The sequence below is a fragment of the Chrysochloris asiatica genome, unplaced genomic scaffold (genome assembly GCF_000296735.1).
Source record: "Chrysochloris asiatica unplaced genomic scaffold, ChrAsi1.0 scaffold00196, whole genome shotgun sequence".
Lineage (NCBI taxonomy): Eukaryota > Metazoa > Chordata > Mammalia > Afrosoricida > Chrysochloridae > Chrysochloris > Chrysochloris asiatica.
The window spans coordinates 6,109,028-6,117,141 of NW_006408714.1; positions in this window are offsets into that span (position 1 = coordinate 6,109,028).

Here is an 8,114-nt window from a genome sequence, read left to right on the forward strand (position 1 = left end):
ACAAAAAGCCAAATGGATTCCACTCTACATGTTTTTTTTCTCTCACTTTTTATCTTTGCTTTCTAATTTTTACTCTTTTAATTAAATTTGAACAGTTGATTCTAGGAATGTCTATAGATAATATTTTAGGACTATTCAGATTTGCAATTTTAGGACCTATTTATAAAAACTAACAAAAACTCCAATAATTTAATCTATATATGGTTATCTATAATGGGAATTGCTTAAATTAACAGCATCTCAGTCATAGCTTACTACACACTGAACATGGAGTGAGGAAGAAGAATTTTCCCTGAGCTATTACTTGTAGGATACAATAAATAAATTATCATGGTAATGTGAAATGCTCAAGAGGAAAGACATTTTCACTTTCAATCTCAGTCAAGTGATATTTAGGAGCTTAACTTTTCTTCTCATTATCAAATACTACAAAACATGTGCAGGATTGGAGAATGTAGGCCAGGAAAGAGGATCAGGTGATAGTTAGTGATTGTTATTGTTAGGTGCTGTCAAGTTGCCTCCTGTTCTTAGTGACCTGGAACAAGATGTTGGCCAGTCCTGAGCCAGCTTTATAATTATTGTTATATTTGAAACTATTGTTGCAGTTAATGTGCCAAACTATCCTACTAAAGGCAAGATAAAAATATATAAAAATATGTGTTAAATGCTCAACTTTATTTTTCATTAGTAATTAAATAAGTGAATTTGGAAATAAACTATGTCCTTTCAACTTATCAAATTTGCAAAGTTGTTGTTTTTTTTTTTTAAGATCATACTCTTTGCTAAACTGAGAATAATGTCACAGCTATTGTTATTAGAAAGACATATTCTCAAATGCCATTCATTTGTGTCTAGATGAATCAAAAGAAGTTTTGTTTTCTATTTTAACAGTTTAATTTTTAGGTTTCTAAATTGAGGAAATAATTAGAGATGTAAACAATAATTTAACTAAAGCATATGTAATGCATTGTTTATTATGCCACAAATTAGAGATAACCCAAATGTAAAACATTTAGAGACTGATTAGGCAAAATATGATATACGCAGAACATATAGTAGTGCTGTTGTTGCTATATGCCATCAAGTCAGTTCTGACTCATAGCAACCTTGTATAGGGTTTACAAGGAGCAGTTGGTGAGCTTGAACCGCCAACCTTGCAGTTCAAATTGGCCTTGCAATCTAACACATTAATCCACAGCACCACACCAGAACTCCAAGATACAATATATAAAATCAATATATAAATACAATATATAAAATCAAGTTTTTGATTTAGATGGGGGAAATTCTTATGATACAAAGTAAAGAAATGTTTAAAAAACCCATGTGCTATCCTAAGTTTACTCTGCCTCCCTCACCCTTCTCTTTTATTTCCCTCCCTCTCTGCCTTTCTCTCTGTGTGTATATGTGTATATACGTGTGTATATGTGTGTGTTTGCATGCATATTCTCTTTTAGGTTTTTGTTGTTAGGTGCCATCATGTCGGTGCTGACTCATAGTGACCTTATGCACAGCAGAACGAAACACTGCCCAATCCTGGGCCAACCTCACTACTGTTGCCACGCTTGAGTCCATCCATGCTGCCATTTGGCCAATCCATCTCGTTGGGGTCTTCCTCTCTTTCTCCAACTCTCCACCTTACCAAACATGATATCCTTCTCCAGCGACTGCTCCCTCCTGACAATATGTCTGAAGTATGAGAGACAAAGTTTGGCAATCTTGCCCACCAAGGAGCACTCTGGCTGGACTTCTTCCAAAGCAGATCTATTGGTTCTTTTGGCAGCCCATGGCACTTTCAGTATTCTCCTCCAACACCATAACTCAAAGGCATCAAATCTTCTATGGTCTTCCTTATTCACTGTCCAGCTTTCACATGCATATGAGGGTATTGAAAATCCCATGGCTTGGGTCAGGCGCACCTTAGACCTCAAGCTGACATCTTTGCTCCTCAACACTTTAAAAAGGTCTTGTGCAGCAGATTTGCCTAATGCAATACGTCGTCATTTGATTTCTTGACTGCTGCTTCCGTGAGTGTTGATAGTTGATCCAAGAAGAATGAAGTCCTTGCAACTTCTCCATTGATAAGAATGTTGTTTATTGGTCCAGTGGTGAGGATTTTTGTTTTCTTTACATTGAGATGTAATCCATACTGATGGCTGTGGTCTTTGATCTTCATCAGTATATGTTTTAAGTCCTCTTCACTTTCAGAAAGCAAGGTTGTATCATCTGCATATCGCAGTTTGTTAATGAGTCTTCCTTCAATCCTGATGCCACGTTTTTCTTCATATAACCCAGCTTCTCGGATTATTTGCTCAGCATACACGTTGAATATATATGGTGAAAGAATACTACTTTGTCACACACCTTTCTTAACTTTAAACCATTCAGTCTTCCCATGTTCTGTTCGAATAACTGCCTCTTGGTCCAGGTACAGATTACTCATAAGTACAATTAAGTGTTCCAGAATACTCATACTTGGCAACATTGTCCAAAGCTTGTCATGATTCTCTTTTATATTGAATATTAAATGCTGGAGAAATAAACCACTCTATTAATAGTGATTTGCTTGGATTGAAAGGAGTATAGGAAACTTTATAATTTCTTTCTAAATGTTTCCTACTAGAAGAACACACTAATTTAAAGAAACAAACATTGCTTGAAAAAGAGTACAAGCAAGAACAATTCTAGAGGCATAAATGGATATGAAAACTTGACCTTTCACAGTGGTTTTATCTAGATTGATTTCCTACATGAGTCTTCCTTACCCTGCACATGTTTACCTTTTAGAATAGGCAAAGATTTGGAGTCTTCAATAATCTAAGAGCTGGACAGCTGGGAGAATACAATAAAGAGCAGTGGAACTTCAGTAGCTTTAGCTGGGCTATCAGTCTTATGGCATCCTGGGTAGGTATATTATTTCTACTTCTCTCAAACTGTTTTGAACTCAAAGTGCCATGTATGTGAGACTTTTATTATTCTTGGTTGCCTTTGCAAACTTTCTAAAATGGTAATGTGGGGTGGGAAATTCTGGTTTGAACTTCAGTGCATTACTACACTAGACTTATTGCAGCTACTGCTTTTAATGATTCCCGAGCTGTGCTAATAAAGGCAAGGTCTTACTTTGCAAAGTTTATGATAGTGGTCTTGCTGAAATAAGCAAATATCCTCTATTACCTTAATGTTCTATTTAAATAACAAATAGCTGACCTCTGACTCTACTTCATCCTCTTGTGTGTAGGGGGGAAGTTGGGCTTAAGAGCTGATGACTATTTTTAGTCTCCTTTAAGCAGCTAGAACACCAGTTAATGCAAGATCATCTTGACAGTCCTTTTTAGATCTCAACACCTGATGCATTCTCTGAGTGCTTTGTAAAAACAACACTTATAATTTCCCCTTCTAATACAGTCATAAAAGTCTGATGCACCTTTTCAAAAGAGAACTCTGCTATACAAAAGGTGAAATTGAAGTAAATTAAGTCAGAGAGCTTTTTGAGCCATCAAGTAAGATGCTGTATACCATCAAGACATTTCAACCTACAATTTAGGTCTGAAACTGATCAATTGAGTTGATGAGCTGTGTCTGCATAAAAGAAAGGGTACCAATCTAGTCTGTATACTTTTGCAAGCAGTTTGCTTTACCAAAGTCTAGTTTTTAAAGTACCTGATCAAGGACATTTATTTCCTGTGGTTGTGGTAAAAATGGAAATATCAATGGAGAGCAATTGGCTGTAAGAATTTGCTCAGTCTCGAGCCAGGGTATCTTGCAGGAATCTTTGTCTTCACCTGTGCATGCGTTCATAAAAACTCCATCCTTTAATGAACTCCTTCATAATTGGAAGCTCTTTCCAATTAAATAGCAAATTGATTCCTTTTTTTAATATAGTTGTGGAAGTAGATGAATGAATACTATTGTAATATGTAAACTAATTATGAATGTAATTGCTATGCTGAGATAAGTGCTGGTAACTTTGTTTCTATTTGTATTATTTCTGATCACAATTTTGGAATCTATATATCAGGAGAAACCTTTCTAAGAACTTGGATTGAAACATGCCTATATGCCATGACTTGGCACCTTATACTTAGATAATAATTTATGGCTAAATAAATGATAAGTCATAATACTCTTATGACTCCTCAGTGTTCCAAATCCAACTTTAATTTAGGCATTAGAAGGTCCAGGCCAAGGTATTAATCAAAATTTCAATTTTTATCCAAAGGTCAGATTCCACCCTCACCTGAGTATATCCCCAAAGTAAGGTCAGTAGGAGTTTCCATGGATGGAGGTATAGCTGCTTTTTGCTCTCGAAATCAACTTGCCTTTTTTGTCTCTCACAAAGGGTGTGAAGTAGTAGGGTGTGGTGGGAATGGCATAGGGTGTTGTTGTTAAGGGCTGTCGAGTGGATTCAGCATTACTGCAACTCTTTATAGTGTTTCTAGGAGTAGCTGGTGGGTTTGAACTGCTGGTCTTACTGTTAGCAACCCAGCTGTTGTTGTTAAGTGCCGTCGAGTTGGTTCCAAACCATAGTGACCCTGTATAGGGTTTCCGAGAAGCAGCTGGTGAGCTTGAACCACCGGCCTTGCAGTTCAAACAGCTTTGCAGTCTGGTGCATTAACCCAGAGTGCCACACCAGGATTCCATGCTACCCAGTGCTTATCTGATAATGCCACACAGAGCAATAGGGCATAAGCTAGCTGAAATCAAGTAATGATTTTATACTCTCTAGATTTGAAATAAAAGTTGCCTCTTTTTTTGTGTAAAAGATCATAATTTTGATAATGAATCCTAAATATATATGACTGGCTAGAATTTCTCACTTAATCTCTAGATTTGTATTTTCATTTGCCTATAGCATATGGGTCAGAACCAACTCGATGACACTTAACAATAACACAACATATGGAGTCCTGATGTGGCACACTGGGTTAATGCCATGGACAGCAAAGTTGGCTTGAACCACACAGTTGGCAGTTCAAACTCAGCAGCCCCTCCTAGGAAACCTTATACAGGGTCGCTATGAGTTGGAACCGACTTGACGGCACTTAACAACAACATAGTATACTTAGGAGTCTTCTGTGGTGTTTTGGGATAAGCACTGAACTGCTAACTGCAAGGTCAGCAGTTCAAACCCACCAGCCTATACAGCATTGCTGTGAGTCAGAACTGCATCCATGGCATTTAACAACAGCACAACAAACTTTCATAGATTTCTAATACTCATCTGCAATTAAGATATTCCAAAATGGAAATAACATTCTTCCCAAACTCCCTCCACTTATCTACCCATCTCAGGAAATATTTCTTCCAAATGTTACATCATTCTTGACTAATTTCTTCTTTCCACAAATCTGGTTTATCAGTAAATTCTGTTTGCTCTACCTTTAATATGCCTCCAGAATTCACCACTTCCACTGTTACTATTAGAGTTGAAGACAACATCATCTTTCAACTGGATTATTGCCACCTAGGGTAAGTGTCCTGTTGTGGCGCTGTGGATTAATGGGCTGGACTGCAAAGTCGATTTGAACTACAAGGTTGACGGTTCAAGCTCACCAGCAGCTCCTGGGTCCTTCTGAATCAGAACCGATTCCACAGAATTTAGCAAAAACATGCCAAGTACTAGACCGAAAAGTCAGTTTGAACCACAAGGTTCAAACTTAACCAGTCATTCCTCGACAACCCTATAAAGAGTCGCTATGACTCGACGGCACTAAAAAACAACCTGGTGCTTCTGCCTACACCTTTGCTCCTTTTCTCTGATGAGAAGTCAGTGTGATCCTGCCTCGAAACACCAAAGTATCTCAGTTTTACTCATAGCAGAAACCAGTGCCACTACAGTGGTGTACAAGACTCTTACATAATCTGATTTCTGCTATCTTTCTAATTCGTTTTCCTAGTAATTTAGCAACAGTCATGTTGGGTGCTTCCTTGTATGCTATGGAGTAAGTTCCAACTCACAACAATCCTGTATACAGTTTCCAAGGCTGTAAACCTTTACAGGAGCAGAAAGTCTCATCTTTCTTCTGCAGAACAGCTAGAAGTTTCTAACTACTGACCTTGAAGTTAGCAGTCCAACTCAAAACCAATATGCTACCAGAGCTCCTTAACACATTTATCTTCCTTTTTCTTAAACATTTCAAACTCCCCACCTTTTTGGTCTGTGCATTGATGCTTTCCCTTGCCTGGGATGCTCTCACCACACCCTTTCCATATCTCCATTTACATCTTTGCTCAAATTGTTATCTTCCAATAATTGCGCCAGACTGCAAAGCCATTTGAACTACAAGGTTGGTTTCAAGCTCACCAGCTGCTCCTCAGAAACCCTGTACAGAGCCGCTATGGGTCGGAATTGACTCGACAGCACTTAAAAATGTAGATAAGACAACCATTGCCAATTAAAATTTTTTCACATGTACAATTCAGTGATATCAATTATATCAATAATGTTTTTTGACTGTGTCCCCTCCCTGTAATATACATTTTATGAATGCAATGATTTTTGTTTATATTGTATACTGCTGTTGATGCTAAAATGGCTTTCAATTCTGTGTAGAGACTCAGTAAATAATTGTGGATTTCATTGAAAATGATATGCTTCATAAAGTTTTTTTTTTTTTTTTTTAAGATTCCCAATGTTAGTAACTTCTCTTCCACTGCTATCTTGACCTGAGCAGGTACATCTATTTCTGGGTTGTCTTCAGTTTCCTAGGAGCTCTGGTAGTGTAGTGTTTACAAGTGGGGTTGCTTATCTCAGAGTCAGCAGTTAGAAACTACCACTTGTTCCGTGGGAGAAAGATGAGGCTTTCTGCTCCTATAAAGATTGACAGCTTCCGAAACCCTGTTTGGGGAGCTGTGAATTACAGCTGACTTCACGGCACACCACCACCACCACTTCATCTTCTGACTGCTGGGATGCTTCAGTCCTCTATGAAGCACTACCGATTAGGACCTCGACTAACTCAAGTGACCTATATTTGGTCCATGGGAAATACATATTCCAACGAATTAGAAATGCAGGTCAAACTCATTCTATGCTGTTTATCCTGCCTGCTTTATATTCTCAGCTGTGAACCAGACCTCACCATCTGGAGAGCTGAAAGAAACACATTCCAGGTTCTCTAAGAGATACCATGGAAGCGCCCTAAGTAGTCTTGAGGTAAAATAGGTAGCATTGTGCTTCCCTTCCTCCCTTGGGAGGTGGGAGTTTACAACAGAAAACAGCTGTCTTTAAAAAATTAACTTTATAAATCTTCTCTTTGTCTTTTTAATAAGATTTCTTGTAATTAGCTTTATTAAGGTATAACTCAAGGAGCTCTAGTAGCGTAGTGGTTACGAATCAGGCTGCGAACCTTAAGGTCAGCGGTTCAAAACTACCAGCCGCTCCGCGGGAGAAAGATGAGGCTTTCTACTCCCGTAAGGATTTACACCCTCGGAAACCCTGTACAGGGTTGCTATGGGTCGGAACCGACTCGACGGCACTTAACAACAACAACAACAAGGTATAACTCACATACAGTACAATTCATCAATTTTAAGAGTAAACTTTGATGAGTTTTGAAAAATATATACAGTGTAACCACTTACTTTTGTGATATTAAGACATTTAACTTGCATTTTTCTCCATTTAAAATGTTTTCTCGTCTTCAAAGGGACAAAGTAAAACCTATAATTCTCTTAGGGGTCTGTTGTAGAGATCGAATGACATATGGAAATAAATCACCTAGTATATAGCCTGGCACATGCTAGGATCTTGATTTATTTTATTTCCACATTTGTCCTCTTATTAATGACAGATGCTAGGTTTTATTAGTTTTTGCATACTTCAGCAACTAATATGGTACAGAGACATAAAAGATGCTGAGTAAATGTTTGTGGAGTGAACAGAGAGAGAGGTATAGTTCAAGTGCTATAAACACACAGATGGCAAAGCATTTAATTATAAATTTGTTATGATCATCATATTCTCATTTCTTCATATCTGTGTTTACCAAGCAACTTTCTGATATTAATTCAGTTCACAAGAAAACCTCCCTATCAGAAAGAGAATTTACAATCCACTGGACATGAATATTTTGGTCTATGAGGCAATAATGTTTTTCATTATAAATCAAGTT